This window comes from Eumetopias jubatus, unplaced genomic scaffold (genome assembly GCF_037043125.1).
Source record: "Eumetopias jubatus isolate StellerSeaLion01/CBP00866 unplaced genomic scaffold, mEumJub1_p1.0 scaffold_3, whole genome shotgun sequence".
NCBI classification, from domain to species: domain Eukaryota; kingdom Metazoa; phylum Chordata; class Mammalia; order Carnivora; family Otariidae; genus Eumetopias; species Eumetopias jubatus.
In genome coordinates, this window is record NW_028274809.1 from 150198157 (window position 1) to 150216265 (window position 18109).

General features: G+C 37.3%; 1 pseudogene; it reads right to left on the reverse strand.

Moving 5' to 3' along the window:
* Positions 1–8372: 8372 nt before the first annotated feature.
* Positions 8373–10116, reverse strand: LOC114210194 (60 kDa heat shock protein, mitochondrial pseudogene; annotated as a pseudogene).
* Positions 10117–18109: the final 7993 nt, after the last annotated feature.

Sequence of the window (18109 nt, forward strand, 5' to 3'; positions counted from 1 at the left end):
ATAATGTATAAAATACTTCTATCATTTCCTAAACTCTATAGTACATAAAGACGACTATTTCTTCATGATTTTCCTGTTAACTATTATAGAGCTGTGAACAAAAACAAGCATTATTTTTCTAACAGGGAAAAGAAGGCAGAGAAAAGTAATAATTGACTTGCCTAAGGTTACACAGACCAGTAAGTGTTCAATTCTGGGTACTGTCCTGATTTCATGACCTTAACGACCTCTCTAAGACCTCCATAGTAGGCAGTTGTCATTTTATTATTCACTGTTTGGTAATCTTCTGACTAATCTGTTGATCTGCATATTTATTCAAATGCTGGGAAAAGGTAGTTTCAATTCTTCATTTTTCCTGATAAGGAATCTTTCCCACCCAGTGCTTTGTACTCAATTGAATCCTCAGCTTCTGTAAAGAATTGGTGTCTCTGTTGTTTAGAATGGTGGCCATTGGTGTGTATGTGTGTGTGTGACATTACTGAGTAATGTCTAGGAATTAGAGTCCTAGTGTGAACATGGTGGCAGAGATGAATGACAGATGAGGATGTTATCAATACAGCACAGCAAAACAAACAAATAAACAAAAAGATCAAACTCTTTTCTTCATGCAAGTTCTTTTAATTGTGGTAAAAAGAAATAGGAATTCTCTCCCTGTGAATCTGTAAGTATAAATTAAAAGATCTCTTAATTATGGACAAGGACTAGCCAAGATCTATAAAGAAATTATCAAACTCAACACCCAAAAAACAAATAATCCAGTCAAGAAATGGGCAGAAGACATGAACGGACACTTCTTCAAAGAAGACATATAAATGGCTAATAGACATATGAAAAAGTGTTCAACATCACTAGCCATCAGGGAAATACAAATCAAAACCACAATGAGATATCACCTCACACCAGTTAGAATGGCTAAAATTAACAAGACAGGGAACAACAAATGTTGGTGAGGATGTCGAGAAAACGGAAGCCTCTTACACTGTTGGTGGGAATGCAAGCTGGTATAGCCACTCTGGAAAACAGTATGGAGGTTCCTCAAGACATTAAAAATAGAGCTACGCTATGACCCAGGAGTTGCACTACTGATTAATTACCCCAAAGATACAGATGTAGTGAAAAGAAGGGGCACATGTACCCCAGTGTTCATAGCAGCAATGTGGAAGGAGCTGAGATGTCCTTTAACAGATGAATGGATGAAGAAGATGCGGTTCATATATATAATGGAATATTATTCAGCCATCAGAAACGATAAATATCTACTATTTTCATTGACATGGATGAAACTGGAGGGTATTATGCTAAGTGAAATAAGTCAAGCAGAGAAAGACAATTATCATATGGTTTCACTCATGTGGAATGTAAGGAATAGCACAGAGGACCGTAGTGGGAGGGAGGGAAAACTGAATTGGAAGAAATCAAAGAGGGAGACAAACCATGAGAGACTCTGGACTCCAGGAAACAAATTGAGGGTTACTGGAGAGGAGGTGAGTGGGGGGGATGGGGTAATTGGGTGATGGGTATTAAGGAGGGCACGTGATATGATGAGCACTGGGTGTTACACGCAACTAATGAATCATTGAACACTACATCAAAAACTAATGATGTTGGCTAATTAATTGAACTTAATAAAAAAATTATGGCCAAGGACTGTTATATGCATATTTCTTACGTGAGGTTGATTACTTGCCCTGTTTTGATTTTCCATGAAGATCACTTTTTGAACTGTTTGCCAGGAGAAGTCTCATTAACAGCTGCTGGATAAAATGAGTTTTCAGTTTATTTGGTATCTAGAGCATTAAAATATGACAGTTGGAAGTTATGATGTCAGGAACTTTTGGAAGATTTGGGATTTTCTTTTTCAATTCAGTGTTCTGTTATGTTTGGCTACAGTTTGTCTTCTTTCCTAGATTTCAGATTGGTTGCGATTCAGTGGAGAGTAGATTTTCAGGCCTGTCATTGGTATAATTTCTCCTACAATTCATATTCTAATGCTGGGTAAATGAACTATTATTATGTTTTAAGAAATAATTCATGTTGCTCATACTTATTAGAAATCACCTTATTGATCAGTCTCTTAACAAAAGTATCAATTACTTTGAAATGTGAAACTTTAGGTTATCAACTTTATTTGGAGTTAACAAATTTAGAAAAAAATTGTTACTGTTTCCTTTTACTTTTGTTACAAATTACAGATTTATTTTAGTGTTTGAAAATAGCTAATTATTTCAGTCTTGTCTTTTTAAAGATAATAAAGCTCAAAGGGATTAAGAGTCTTCTCAAAGTTAAATAACTAATTGATAGCAGACCTAGGGCTTAGCATATCCAATTATACAAGCATTGCTTTCTTAAATACATTGTATATAGAGTGATGTCTTTTCAAATATGCACAAGAGAGTATTTCCCATATTCTCTGAAGGTCCCCAGGGCAGGGAGTATGTCTTGTTAAATTCTATACATTTAATGCACAAACTTGTGCTGCTGTATAATAGATGATTGCTTAACATTTGTGGAATAAATGAATGAATACATGTTGAATATATACTTATGCCGTTCTGATACCTTTGAATTTTATTAATTAAAGTATGGTTTTCTTTTAGTGTTTCATTCATATTCTCTTCCTTTTTTAAAATTTTTTATTGTTATGTTAATCACCATATATTACATCATTAGTTTTTGATGTAGTGTTCCATGATTCATTGTTTGTACATAACACCCAGTGCTCCATGCAGAACATGCCCTCCCCAATACCCATCACCAGGCTAACCCATCCTCCCACCCCCCTCCCCTCTAGAACCCTCAGTTTGTTTTTCAGAGTCCATCGTCTCTCATGGTTCCTCTCCCCCTCCGATTTCCCCCCCTTCATTCTTCCCCTCCTGCTAACTTTTCTTCTTCTTTTTTTCTTCACATATGTTGCATTATCTGTTTCAGAGGTACAGATCTGTGATTCAACAGTCTCGCACAATTCACAGCGCTCACCGTAGCACATACCCTCCGCAATGTCTATCACCCAGCCACCCCATCCCTCCCCCCCAACTCCAGCAACCCTCAGTTTGTTTCCTGAGATTAAGAATTCCTCATATCAGTGAGGTCATATGGTACATGTCTTTCTCTGATTGACTTATTTTACTCAGCATAACACCCTCCAGTTCCATCCACGTAGTTGCAAATGGCAAGATCTCATTCCTTTTGATGTCTGCATAATATTCCATTGTATATATATACCAGGTCTTTATCCGTTCATCTGTCGATGGACATCTTGGCTCTTTCCACAGTTTGGCTGTTGTGGACATTGCTGCTATAAACATCGGGGTGCACGTAGCCCTTCGGATCCCTACATTTGTGTTTTTGGGGTAAATACCCAGTAGTGTGATTGCTGGATCGTATGGCAGCTCTATTTTCAACTTTTTGAGGAACCTCCCTACTGTTTTCTAGAGTGGCTGCACCAGCTTGCATTCCCACCAACAGTGTAGGAGGGTTCCCCTTTCTCCGCATCCCCACCAACTTCTGTCATTTCCTGACTTGTTAATTTTAGCCATTCTGATTGGTGTGAGGTGGTATCTCATTGAGGTTTTGATTTGGATTTCCCTGATGCCGAGCGATGTTGAGCGCTTTTTCATGTGTCTGTTGGCCATTTGGATGTCTTCTTTGGAAAAAATGTCTGTTCATGTCTCTTAAAGTATGTTTTTTAGATTGGAGTTTCTTATAAGGTTTAATATATACCTCCTGGTATGATTCAGCAATTCCTCCCTTAGGTATTACCAAAAAGAAATGGAAACAAAAAAGTCCACAGAAAGACTTTTACGTGAATGTTCATCATAGCTTTCATCATAATAGCCCCAAACTAAAAACAGCCCAAATGTTTATCAACAGATGTTGATACATATACCAATGTATATCTAGTATATGTATATATATATTCATATATTCTAGATCTCCATTAAGGCAGTTGTTTCATATTGTACACATTTGTTAAAACTCATTGAACTGTACATTTAAAAAATGATGATGTATTATTGTATGCATATGGAATCTCAAAAAAAGTTGAATTAAAAATTAAAAATGTAATTTTCTGTATCTGTTTTTAACAAGTATAAAATTACAGGGAGTAATTGATATCTAGCTATTAATAGCTTCTATTTATATCTTAATCTACAGTTAATGTGTGAAATCTGTTAACCGAAACCAATGAAGATGAGATCTTTTGGAAATATTCTTTCCAACAAGCTTAGTTACACCTAATAAGCATATCAGCTAATACATATAAATGAAGTATCAGTATAATGTTTATTCTAAAATATTACTCATTAAGTCATATCCATGGCATTCCTTCTAGTGTGCTCTTGCTTTGATGATGTGCTTTGTTGCTAAAAACAGATAAAGATAGTTACTCTTTCCTTATCTAGGAGATTATTATCTGAAAACTTCAAAGCTTCCTGTGCCTATCTTTTTCAGTGTAGGCCCATTATCTATGTCACCGGTAGTGCCCCAAATTTCCCTACAAAGTAAATACAGCACTTCACCTGGCTAACGATAATCTTTCAGGTTTGAAAGTCAAGGAACAAGCTAATAATACATATTTTTTCTAAATTGTGTGAGAGATTGTCAGTTATTAAAACAAAATCCTAAATACATTTATCTGCTATATTTAACAGAGCACTTAAGCTAGGAATTGACAGCCTGAGTGAGAACCCGTGACTCCTTAGAGAAGTATTACATTGACAACAAATGCCTCAATGGAGAGTTCATGAGAGGACAGACTTTATCTTTATAATGTGAATTTTAAAGGTTAACTACATCCAGTTTGTCTTGGTAAAAAACTTAAGATTTTATTACTTGTAAATATAATCAACCCTTTAAAAATAAAATCCATTCTTATTTCTATCATCATATCTCTGGACGATGAACTTTATCTTTTTTTAAAGATTATATTTATTTATTTGTCGGAGAGAGAGATAGAGAAGTGAGTACAAGCAGGGGGCGTGGCAGGCAGAGGGAGAAGCAGGCTCCCTGCTGAGCAAGGAGCCCAATATGGGACTCGATCCCAGGACCCTGGGATGGTGACCTGAGCCGAAGGCAGACGCTTAACCATCTGAGCCACCCAAGCATCCCTTGATGATGAACTTTAAAACTTGATCGCCTGCTTTGTAAGCTAATGCTTTATCTTAAATGTATGATTAAAAAAACCCAACTACCTATTTTGGATTTAAAGTCTACCTTTTCCAAAAGATATGAAATTATCATGAAGCATTTTGTTTGTTCTGAAAGGGTAATGAAGTTTTAATATGCAGATTTTATTTATAAATGGAAAAAGAGAGGAAGGAGAAGGAAAAGAAGGAGAAGAGGAAGAGGAAGAAGAAGTAGAAGAAGAAGAAAGCTTTGAATTATTCAGGAACTCAGCAGGTTTTGGCAGGACCTGATGGCAGATTCAGGGCATTATCTGTAATAGAAAGAGCAGATTAAGCCATTTTCCTCAGTAATGCCTGGCTTTGCCTCCTGTGTGCAAATAGGTTTATTCTTGAAGCAAGGCCAGTGGAAATCTTAAAACCTGCAGAATTCATCTTTTTCTCTACTTCAATTCCTTCCACTTCTGAGTGCCTGTGATATGCCCAGCACTTCAAGAGACCCCAAGATACAACAGTGAACAAGACATGATTTCTAACCTCATGCCTCTAAAGAACTCATAAACTGTGTTGGAAAAGAAAGATACTTATACAACCATCAATGTGATAAATACTAACATAAACAGAGTTTCTTATGAGTGCAGAGAAGAAAGTATTCCTTTGAGGAAGACATCTTAGAGCCTTGAGAAAATGAGAAGGTATTGACCCACGCAGTTCAGCCCATTCACTTCATCATTCAACAAATGATGCTCCGTGATGAATCCCATATATGGCATTAGGTTTGCAATGGTGATCAAAACCAGCATCATCCCTTCCTACCAGGGTTTGCAGTCACATAAGTAACTGTATAATTGTACACCATGGCAGATGCTACGTATAAAAGGTTCAGGGTATAATGAGAGTACATAGGAGACCTGACTCTCTTGGGGGAACCTAGAGGGTACAGGCAAAGGAAGACTTTCTGAGGAAGTGACTCTGGTGCTGAGATCCAAAGATAAATTGGAGTTAATTTAGGCAGTGGCAAGGAATGGGGAAGAGTGCACCAGGCAGAGGGAGCAGGGTGTACAAAGCCTGTGGCAGGAGGGTGTGAGGAGTATTTGCACAGTGGAAACAGTTTGGTGTGGCTGGAGAGCAGAATGCAGTGGAGAGGAATGCAAGAGGCCAGACGTGGCTGCAGGGAGCAGATCACCCGGGGCCCTGTAAGCCAGATTAGAGATGTTGTTCAACCTTTCTTTCCTCAAGAGATTTAAAGCAGAGAAAATACCTAATTAGAATGTTTTAAAAAATACTTTTGCTTCAGTTTAGATAGTAAGTTTCAGGAAACCCTGGTCAGGAAGCTATAGCAATAGGTCTGCATGATAGACTGTAGTAACCCGGACCCAGTAAAGATAGAAATGAGGAATGGAAAGATGTCAGTTTATGATGTAAAATCAACAATATTTAGTGATGTATTGGCTGTGGAGAAGGAGGGAGAGAGTCAAGGATGACTGTCGCGGTTCTGGCTTGAAGAATTGGATGAATGGGCATGCTGTTCAATAGTGAACAATGGGAGGACAGACTGGGAATGAGGTCAGGAGTTTGGCTTTAAACTGGCTGTTTAGGGTATCTCTGGAACATGCAAGTGAAAATACTGTGAATTGGATATATCAACCCAAAACTGAGAAGCCTGCTAGAGATTTATATGTAAAAGTCACAAAAATATGCCTGGTAACTGAAGACCATCGGAAGACTGTATGCACAGGAATGTACAGAATGAAAAGTGACAAGGACTGAAGAATATGCCTTGAAGGGCATTTGACATTTGAGGATTGTTTTGTGAAAGCTGAGTCGGTAAAGAAGAAAGAGCAGGAGCAGCCAGAAAAATAGAAGACATCCCAGGAGGATGTGATATAGAAGGAAGGGAGGAGAGTGTTGAAACAAAGATGGAGTAACCAACTGGGTTTAGCATTGTTGAAACTCAAGTAAGATCAGGGCTAAAGTTGCCTATTGATTTAGATTCCTTAGAAATGTCACAGATAATGACCTGATGAAGAATTGTCACAGTGAGGTCATGGGATTGCAAGCTAAACAGGAGTGGTTTGAGTAGTAAATGGAGATTGAAGAATTGGTAAGGTAAGTGTTAGCTAATTTGGGCAAGGAAAGATTTGTGTAAATAGCAAGTAAAGGAGAGCTTTCATAAATTGCTGAGATGAATTTGGGGCCGTATTGTGAAATTTAATTTCCCAATAATACCTAATTAAATTTTATGATGATTTTTCATTTATGAAATAGATTTACATGTTTTTTTTTTACTCCTATAATCTGTTCAGTTTCAACTTGCATATGGCATTTTGGTAACTTCTCTCTGTTCCTCTCAATTCATACTTCTACTTATCATACCATGACAAATTGTTGCCATTGTGTTTGCCTAAGGTTCTGTCCCTCCATTCCAGCTTAACTGGTCTTTTCTACCTGGTTAGAGTACTTGTCTGTATCTTGTACCTTTGTATATCCAACTCAGTTTGACCTTCTTTTGACTTCTGTTTTTCATGCCTTGATTGATTGAACCCATCAGTCATGCATAATGACCTCCTGGTTTTCCAGGGTCTTCTGAGCTTTGGCACAGGAGCCATGCCAGCTGAGACATATAAGTGCATGACTAGTCTCTCAATGTTAGACATTCCGTAATAAGTGTCTAATAACTTTAGGTAAGCAACTCTTCCCTTCCAAAAAGTCAAATATCTCCAAACATGGTATTGAGAATCATCACCTTAATGCAGTTTCAGTTCCCCTTTTCATTTTTTTCAAACAAATTTTTATTACACAAAGGTTGTCACATAAATGGATATTTCTCTACTTTGTACACAGTTAATCTTAAATGCTCCACAGAAAGGCCACTTCTTAACTTTTTATCTGGTGATGGCAAGCACTCAAATCCTGATTTTAACAGAATAGTAGTACAAATGCCTCAGTGATTTAAGTTGAAAGCAGTATTTTGGTACCTGGCTCTTGCATTCAGTTATCAGAAATATATAAATGTCTTATTCAAAAATACAAAATAAATTGTCTGTAGGCATGGACAGTGACAGCAGTCAACCATTATATGTTGTCAAGTGAAACCAGTAACTGATGGTTGTAGTAATTTTCTTAAAGATCAGCCAGCCTTTTCTTCAGTCATTTCCTTCGGCTGACTTCTCTGAAGTTATTGTTGGGAGCTCTGCCTTGAACTTCCTCTCCCAGTTCATGAGTAATGGTAAAGCACTATTCTAGGAATCAGAACATTCCACCCATTCCACCCATTCCTGGGTCCTTCCCTTCTTTAGGAATTTCAGTGACTACAGCTTCTGCTGTAGTTAACAGAGAGGCCACTCCAGCAGCATGCAGAAAGTTCTTACTACCTTAGTTGGATCAATGATTCCTTTTTCCACCATATTCACAAAATTTCCAAATATAGCATCGTAACCAACTTCTGAGGAACACTGCATAATTTTCTCAACTATCAGTGATCCTTCAACACCTGCATTCTTAGCAATGGTCACTGCAGGAACTTTGAGTGTTCTCTTAATTTCTATACTGATTGTTTCATCTTCATTAGTTGGAGTTACTGGATCTAGGGCTGGAACACACAAAAGCAGGGCACAGCCCCTTCCCAGCACACTGGTTTCTTCAACAGCAGCTTGTGTAGCATTGAGGGCATCCATAACGCTTTTCGTTCACTTCAACATCACTTGTCCCACCAAACTTCAGCACAGCTACTCCATCTGAGAGTTTTCCAGAAGTTCATTCAGCTTTTCCTTTTCCTATTCACTAGTTGTGATGTCTAACTTCTCAATGACTTCTTGAATATGTTTTTCAACTTGAGCCTTGTCACCTTTTCTTTTTAAGAGCATAACATCATCTTTGGTCACAATGACCTCTCCAGCTTTTCCTAAGTCAATGAGGCTGAACATCTTCAAGATTTAGAGTCAATCCTTCTTCTCCAAACATTTCACCACCAGGAGCAATAGCCATGTCTTTAAGCCTGTTCTTCCTATTGTCACCAAAAGCTGGAGCTTAGACTGCTGCAGCCTAAAGATAATTTTTAGCCTACTCAAAACAAGTGTACTCAGAGCTTCTCCATCAACATCTTCAGCAATTCTGACCAAGGGCTCACAGTGAGCATTGGCAATTTCAAGAGTAGGTACAATGGACTGGACACTAGAAATTTTCTTTTCACTCAGTAGAATATAGGCATCTTGGAATTCACATTTCTGAACTTTTGATGTATTAATAAAGAGAAATATAACCTTGATCAAACTTCATGCCTTCAATAACTTCTAGTTCATCATTTAGTGTTTTTCCATCCTTTCCTGTGATGACACCCTTTCTTCCAAATTTTTTCATTGCATCAGTAAGGATTTTGCCAATTTCATTGTCACCATTTGCAGAAATCTTAGCATCCTGAGCAGTTACTTCAGGGGTCATCACAGGTTTAGACTGCTTCTTAAGTTCAACTATTACAACATCAACGTCGAACATCACACCTCTCCTGATTTCCACAGGATTAGCACCTTTGCTAATCTTTTCGAAGCCTCTTGGCAATAGAGTGTACCAAGACAGAGGTAATTGTGCCATGCCCCGCCCATTCATTTGTGTTATTGGCAACATCTTGAACAAGTTTGGTGCCAATATTTTTATATTTATCTTTTAAGTCAATTAACTTTGCAACAGTCACACCGTCTTTTGTTACTTTGGGACTTTCCCAACTATGTTCAATAATCGCTCTTCTTCCCTTTGGCCCTATAGTAACAGCTACAGCATCGGCTAAAAGGTCTACACCTTGAAACATTAAGGTTCGGGCATCTGCACCAAATTTTATATCTTTGGCATAGGCCCAAGTGAGATGAGGAACCAGAACCCTGGACACTGGCCTAATTTGACAAAGGACTACAAGTAATCCAAACATTTCTGTGGGGTGGTGGTAGGGCATGCCAGTGACAAGGCAGGCCTTTGGAGGCCAATGAGGGTTCAATTCCATTTTTCAAATGAAAGCTAGCCAACTGTGCCTTCCTTCAGAAGTTGGCAGGTAGAAATAAAATTTTTATCAAGGGAGAAGTAAGAGAGGGTTCAGAGACTTGACTCTGTCCCTTCTCTGATACCTCCATATCCTTATTTATAGAATGAAGAAAATAATATTTCCACATTGATTTTAAGAAGATTAATTGATGTAAAGTTAAACCATAGTTAATAATTATCTGTAAGTTAAATGGAATTGGATATTTTGAGTTAGGTATGGCAATTCATATCATATCAATATTGTTTTCTTTGCTTTTGAAGCTTCTAACTGGACATGACAGGACTACTTTATTTACAGTTTCTTTGCCAATCAGTGTATCTTGCCATATTATGCCATGTAAATGGCAAATAAGTGGCATAAGCTAAATATAATGGAAGTGAGAACCTAGTTACTTTTCCTGAGAGTGTTAGGTCATGTGATGGACATTCCTGGTAAATAAAAATAGAAAGAGATCATGTTCTTCCTGAAACTCATGTAATAGTGCTGATCTTGAAATAGTCCATGAAAACAATAGTTTGCTTATATAGCAAGTTACTTAATATAAGACAGTCTTACCTATAATATCTCATCCTAAAAATGACCATTTGAGATTAATATGATTTTATAAATGTGTAGACAAAGACTCAGTTTGGTCATAAAATTTGCCTAAAGTCACATTGTAAGTAGCAAAGTGAAAAGTAAAACCAAGATTTCCTTTGTTCAATTTCTTGGGTCTGTGGAATGTTTTTTCACAGGGCTGAGTAAAGAGTAGCCATAAGCATACATTAGTCGCCTGTGAATTAGGGTGGGTAATCCTAATCTGGGGACTGGGAAGACATGCTCAGTTGTAATATATGTTCAGAGACCAGCTTGCAAAATTTTTTTTAACTCCAGGTGTGATTTAGCCAAATAGATTAAACTAATAGAGGGCTCACTGTTTAATTCTCCTTCACTCTAGTTTTCATAGAGTAAATGTGTGATAGAACAATTCCACATCACTGTTCTCAGATGACGCTAACATAGAACACCTGTGTTTGGCAAGTGGACCAGAGTGTTACACTGCCAAAAAACAATAATTAGAGTCTTTTTCTATTTTCAAGAAGGTTAATTTTCTTAGTTATAAAGAAGTTATTTCTTATTTATGAGTTTGCAGATAATAAATTAACTTTCCAGATTTTCTTTCTACTTCAGTGTTTTCCGAAAACTTTTGCTGCAACTTATTTGCTAATGAATGTTAATGGATGGCAAAAGCCAAATGAAAACAAATAAAAAAGGAACATTAATACTAACAATTTAGGAACAGTTGATTACTTCCAAAACTTTTTGTCTTTGATGGACAAGATAGCTTGTGGTTGTGATTTTATATTGCATATTAATAACAGTTGAATTTCCTATTGTGAAAATTATTTCTTGTTCATACTAAATCTTTTTATCATCTCATAGCATTCTTTAAAGGATGTGATAGACCATAAAAAATAACAGTATTTCAGGAACTTTACCATCTCAGCCTTGGATCATTGTTTGTATGCATTAAAGTATAATCTTACAACCTTGTATCTCAGGGCAGTTAGTTGTTGTTTTACAGCTGGCTTTGAATGTCTTAAGGAAATGATTTAAGTTGCTTCTATTATTTATTGTTGCTGCATAACAAATAGTCCCAAAATTTTGTTGCATAAAATGAAAGTCATTTTATTACTGTAGGGGTTTTAAGGGATTTGGGGGAATGATTCAAGGGATGACATATGATCACAAGGTGACAGTAGCCTATAAATGCTTTATTGGGCTGTTCTGACAGGTTTGCATGTGGGCAAATCCCTCAAAGCAAGAGTCTGTCCAGAGGCTTCTGCGGGGGGTTACTTGTCTAGGAGATCTAGGTAATGTTGATCGCCAGCATGGGAGAAATCTTTGAGTCAGATGGCTCTGAAGAACAGTGGCAACTTGGAGTCTTTGAACCACTGGCTTATTTTATCTGTGGCTGGCAGATGTTGGGTGAGGCTTCTCAGGATATGCAAAGCAGGCAGTCCTTAAATGGCCAAAAATCTGCTTGTCTGAGCTATTTCTAAGACAATAGGATGTGTAAAAATTTGTGTTTGGCATTGGAGAGATTTTGAGCTAACAGGTCTCAGTCTGCAGTGAAGAATAAAAAACCTGGAGGCCAAATCAAAGAGGCCTTCTTTTAAACTGATTTCCATAGCAATTATGCTTAAAACTCTGTGAGTTGGGTCAGAAATTACATCAGAATATAGTGAGAATGGCTCAAGTCTTCTTGTTTTCTCAGGTCTTATCTGAGGTAACTGGGGCTTGGGTGGTGAGAGATGGTTGGATGAGTCAACTGGAGCCTGACATCTGGAGCCTCAGTTATGGTTGTTTGCCCAATTTCTGGGTTCTTCTCTACATGATATGTCCTGGGACTAAAATGTCTAAGAAGGTGTCTTCACTGACATAACTGATGCTTGGATGCTTAAAAAACTGAGGGCTAGCCAAACATCTCTCTCTCTGTCTCTCTCTCTCTCTGATTCTCTCATTTTGGATTTTTCACAGCATGGTGGCTTCAAGGTGTTGTGGTTTGGGAATACAGGTGAGATTTGGTGGGGTGGGGTCCAGAGTTGGCAGACAAGAAAGAATTTTTGAGACGTCTTTGGTGCAAATATGTGGTTTTATTAAAGCACGCGGACAGGACCCATGGGCAGAAAGAGCTGCTGCACCGGGGTTGTGAGGGGGTGGCTGATTATATACTTGGGAGTTGGGGGAGGTAAGGAAAAGGGAGGTTTCAAAAGGAATTTCATATGTTAAGGATTCACAGGATACTGGAAACCTTGCCATTGTCAAGTTAAGGTTGTTTTCTCCTCTAGCAAGGCATTAACATTAAGACAGTTGGGAGCTTCCTGGAGGATATCACACATATCCCACCCAGGAGGGGGCTGGGGATGTTGCAGGGTGTCATTTTGTGCTTTGTCTTCAGCTAGCCTTCTGCTCCCGCATCAAAGGCAGTTTGGCTTCTTATAAGGTGGGGCTGGCATCTCCCACAGCAAACATTTCGAGACATCTAGGTTTAAGCTACAGGATTTTTTTATGATGTTACCTTGGAAATAACACAGGGACACTTATACTGTCTTTGATAGTTCAAAAGCAAATTGTGGTGTTAGCCCATACTCAAGTAAACGTCAGCTTATATTTAAGGGAGTGAATAGTCCATTGGAGATTAGGGGGCCATATTTGGAGATTACTACCACAAAGATAAATTCTTTTTATTACAATTAACATGTTTCTTTAAATTTAATACCTTGTTTTTCCTTTTAAAAAATTAGTTGGTTAACATATGATTTTCTAACTCTAATAATGTACATGGGGAAACAATCTTTATACTAAGACCCCCCTATTTTTCATGAGCTAGATTGAAAATTTAGTTTGATCTGAAATTGAATCAGGTATCCGCATATCAGCAGCATAAGTGTATAGTTAAATAAATGTATAGTTAAGAAAAAATATGAATATTCAAGTAGTTTTAATTAAGTAAGGGTTTTCTTAATTTTCACTTTATTGTGCAATGACCACAATTACCTTCAAAGAACAGGGAAAACATAATATACTGTGTTAATAACCAGAATATCCTAAAGGTATCCCTATTTATATTGGAAATTGTACTGTTGGCTGAATGAAAATAAAATGGGATTAGAGAAATTATGAATTCTTTAGAATGGAAATTATTTGGAATTGAGTATTGAATGCTCATATTGTATTTGGTATTATTCATTCACTTTAGATATATTTCCAATTACTTTCTCTTTTGGTTTTTGTATTTCTGTGGAAATTGTATTAAGTGCAAAACTTAACTAGAAGAACATTTATATCAAGATTTATTAGAATTCCTAAAAATTATCTTCTACCTTGATATGCATGGAAATTCTTAACCACAGGCACATAAAAGGACATAATCAAGTGAACTATCACAAATTAGAAGTAAATCCAAATTAGTTATAGAAAAATGAAACAAGGGATGCCTGGGTGGCTCATTCGGTTGAGTGTCTGCCTTCAGTTCGGGTCATGATCCCAGGACTGGGATCAAGTTCCGTGTTGGGCTCCTTGCTCAGTGGAGAACGTGCTTCTCCCTCTGCCCACCACTTCTCCTGCTTGTGCTTTCTCTCTCTCTCTGACAAATAAATAAAGAAAATCTTCAAAAATAGAAAAAATTTTAAAAAAGAAGAAGAAATGAGAGGGCACCTGGGTGACTCAGTCAGTTAAGTGCCTAATGAAGAGGAAGATTACCCAGAGCAGGCCTAGGCTGCAGGCCCTAGAAGATGGAAAGTTACTAGCAATAGCAAAAGATAACCAGAAGCCCCACTGGGAGCAAGAGATAACCAGCCCTTTCTGCTTCTGTAAACAGGCTTCCCACCACGAGCTTTCTGCACTGCCCTAACCACTGCCCTAACCGATGTTCCTGCCTAAAGCATCCCCCCTCCCAACTTAAACCCATGCAGTCAGCACATCCATTGGAACCTGACCCCCTTCACTGTCCTATAAAAGCTCTGTAACCCCGCTGCCCTGGGCTCAGAATTTCAAGTGCGAGCTTGTCTGGGTCTACCGGTATAAAATAAACCCAAGTTTTCCTATTACTCCAAGTGTCACATGGTTTCTCACCGGTCTGATTTTTATTTTCCACAACACTACCTTTGGCTCAGGTCATGATCCCAGGGTCCTGGGATTGAGTCCTGTGGGGCTCCCTGCTCAGCAGGGAGTCTGCTTCTCCCTCTGCCCCTCCTTCCACTCATTCTCTCAATCTCTCTCTCTCTCTCAGATAAATAAATAAAATCTTAAAAAAAAAATGAAATGAGAAATTCTGTGACCATTATGCTTAAACAGACTCTAATCTGCCTTCTAGATACGTATACATCTATTTCCCATGTGTTATGTTGTACCATGAAAATATACTAGACCCTTTTTAAAACTAAAAAAAAAAATAGCATTCAAAATAAAACAGGATATGCAATAGTGAGTGTTCAGGCACTTATGAAAAGATGTGGCGTGACATCTCAAAGAAAGAGTAGAATTTAGTTAATAATTTTACCTTGCAAAATGATCAATAATATTTTCTTCGTAACTATTCCCTTGCTGATTCAGGCAAGTGTGACTAAGAATAATCTGCATGAGAAGTAGAATTTAATGTTGACTCCCAGAATAATGGGTGAAACCAAAAAAGACTCTATTCCATCATATTTAGTTGTGTGGAGATGTGCAGCTGAATCTAAAAATGTCAACCTTCATGAATGTACGTATTTAACAAGTTACTTATAACATGGATTTTTGCCAGGATTATCAAAGAGTGTGTGTGAGGGTGTGGATGTGTATGTATGGGTGTGTGTGTTGTCTCAGAAAACATAATGAACAAAATAATTATTGAAAAAAATAGAATGAAATCACCTGAGAAGAAGCTGTGATATGGGAGAAACTTAGAATGAATGATCAAGGTTTGAGTATATGCTTTACCATATCCATGTGTTCTTGGATATTGTAACTCCAACTTTTTTTTTTTTAAAGATTTTATTTATTTGAGAGAGAGAGAACGAGAGATAGAGAGCATGAGAGGGAAGAGGGTCAGAGGGAGAAGCAGACTCCCTGCTGAGCAGGGAGCCCGACGTGGGACTCGATCCCGGGACTCCAGGATCATGACCCGAGCCGAAGGCAGTCGCTTAACCAACTGAGCCACCCAGGCGCCCCTCCAACTTTTTTTTTTAAGTTTGTATTTAAATTCCAGTTATTAACATACAGTGTAATATTACTTAGTAATATTAGTTTCAGGTGTACAATATAGTGATTCATCACTTCCATACAACATCCATTGCTCATCACCAGTGTGCCCCTTAATCCCTATTACCTATTTCACCTATCCCCCACCCCCACATTGCCTCTGGTTACTATCGATTTAATCTCTATAGTTAAATCTGTTTCTTTGTTTGTCTCTCTATTTTTTCCCCTTTGCTCGTTTGTTTCTTAAATTTCACATATGAGTGAAATATTTGTCTTTCTCTGACTGACTTATTTTGCTTAGCATAATAATTTCTAGTTTCATCCATGTCATTGTAAATGCCAAGATTTCATTCTTTTTATGGCTGAGTAATATTCCCTTGTATATATGTACCACATCTTTATCCATTCATCAGTTGATGGACACTTGGGCTGTTTCCATAATTTGGGTATTGTGGATAATGCTTTTATAAACATTGGGGTGCATGTGCCCCTTTGAATTAGAATTTTTGTATTCTTTAGGTAAAATACCTAGCACTCCCCCAACTTTTAGTTTCTCTGTCTCTAAAATGGGGATAACGATCTGTTACAGAGTTGTGATGAAGATTCAATGAATAAGGAAAGAGAAAATTCTTTAAAAATTCTGAGCACTAATCAAAATTTTGGTATGGAATTCAGTTTAAACTTTCATCTACCATATAGAACAGTAAAGATGTTTATACCAGAAACTGCTGAGAAACTGAGTTTGCATTAGTATGTTAACATGAGAAACATCGTCTATCAGTCAATTTTCTTGTTACTGAGAGTTTGCAATGCTGGTTTCTATTAGGAGAATACTTTTTTATGGCTTAGGGAAAAGCCTTTATTTTCTATACCTATATAGCTGTTATCTTAATAAAGTTGTTATTGCATTGGGTTATTTGTATCGATTCAGGTTGCCTAGAATTTCCATTTTGTAAATTTAGTCCCTACACAAAATACTTTGTTTGGCAATGGCTTTCTCAATTTAAAAGTTTGTCTCACTTTAATACCCCTCCCCAAGCTTAATTTTTTTTTCTTTTATTAACTTTACACACTTGCAGTTTGTTACTTATATAACCGCTGATGACATATATGGGTGACTCAGCTGTTCTTTCGATTTGGACAAGAGATATTATCATTTAATTCCTAGAGACTAGGCAAATTTATTAATGCTCAGTTTTGAAATTACTTGGTAATACATGTCTGTAAAAAAACAATCCAGTAAGTTAATATTGAGCTCAAAGTCTGGAAAATTCTTTTCTGTTAGACAAAAGAGAAAGAAAAATCATGATGCAATTTGTTCATCCCAAGAGCAAGGAGATGCATTACCTTCTAAACCTGTTTCCAATGAATCTCCAATTACTTTATTTTCTTATGGAATATGGATTAGCAAAAATGATCTGCACTCACTACTAGATGAAGGAAGGTAAAATAAATAAGAATTACAGAATTTTTTGAGAGAACTTTAGAAATCCAGTATTTTTCAGATTTATTTGAAACATCAGAAGGCTCTCCAATGAAATCGTGTATTGGAGAGCTGGAAAATAGAGGTGCTCTATCAGTGCTTCTTGAACTTTAATGAAATCACCTGAGAGTCTTGTTAAAATGTTGGTTGTGGTCTGGAGCGGGCCCAAGATCCTGCCTTTCTAACCAGCTCCCAGTGGTTGCTGCTGCTGCAGGTCCATGGACAACATGTGAGCAGCAGTAGTTGATTGGTTCTAAATTTAGCTGAACGTTGGACACATCAGGGGATCTTTAGAAATACTGATGCCACATCCCTTCCCTCTCCCACCTGGGATTTTGATTTAATTGATATGGATGTATCCTGGGTATTAGGATTTTAAAAGCCGCCAGGGCTATTCTAATGTACAGCCAAGTTTGAGAACAACTGCTCTAGTAAAAAATGTGCATGTGAGTGTGTGTGTATGTGTGTTGGGAGGAATGGGTGTTACAGATCTTATTTATCCTTCCTGGTTTCTCTCTCCTACACCGTGATAAAAATACACTTAAAATCAGACTGTTGCTAAAACTATTCAGAACTTTTTAATATAAATAAATACATTTAAAAATGTATTGTGAGTAGAATTTCTAGTTTTTGTTCACCATAGGTGAACAAACACAGAATAGCACCACCATTTTTAATGATTGTGAAATATGAATATTCTATGGTTTGTTTTACTAATTCTATAATATTAGGCATTTAGGATAGTTT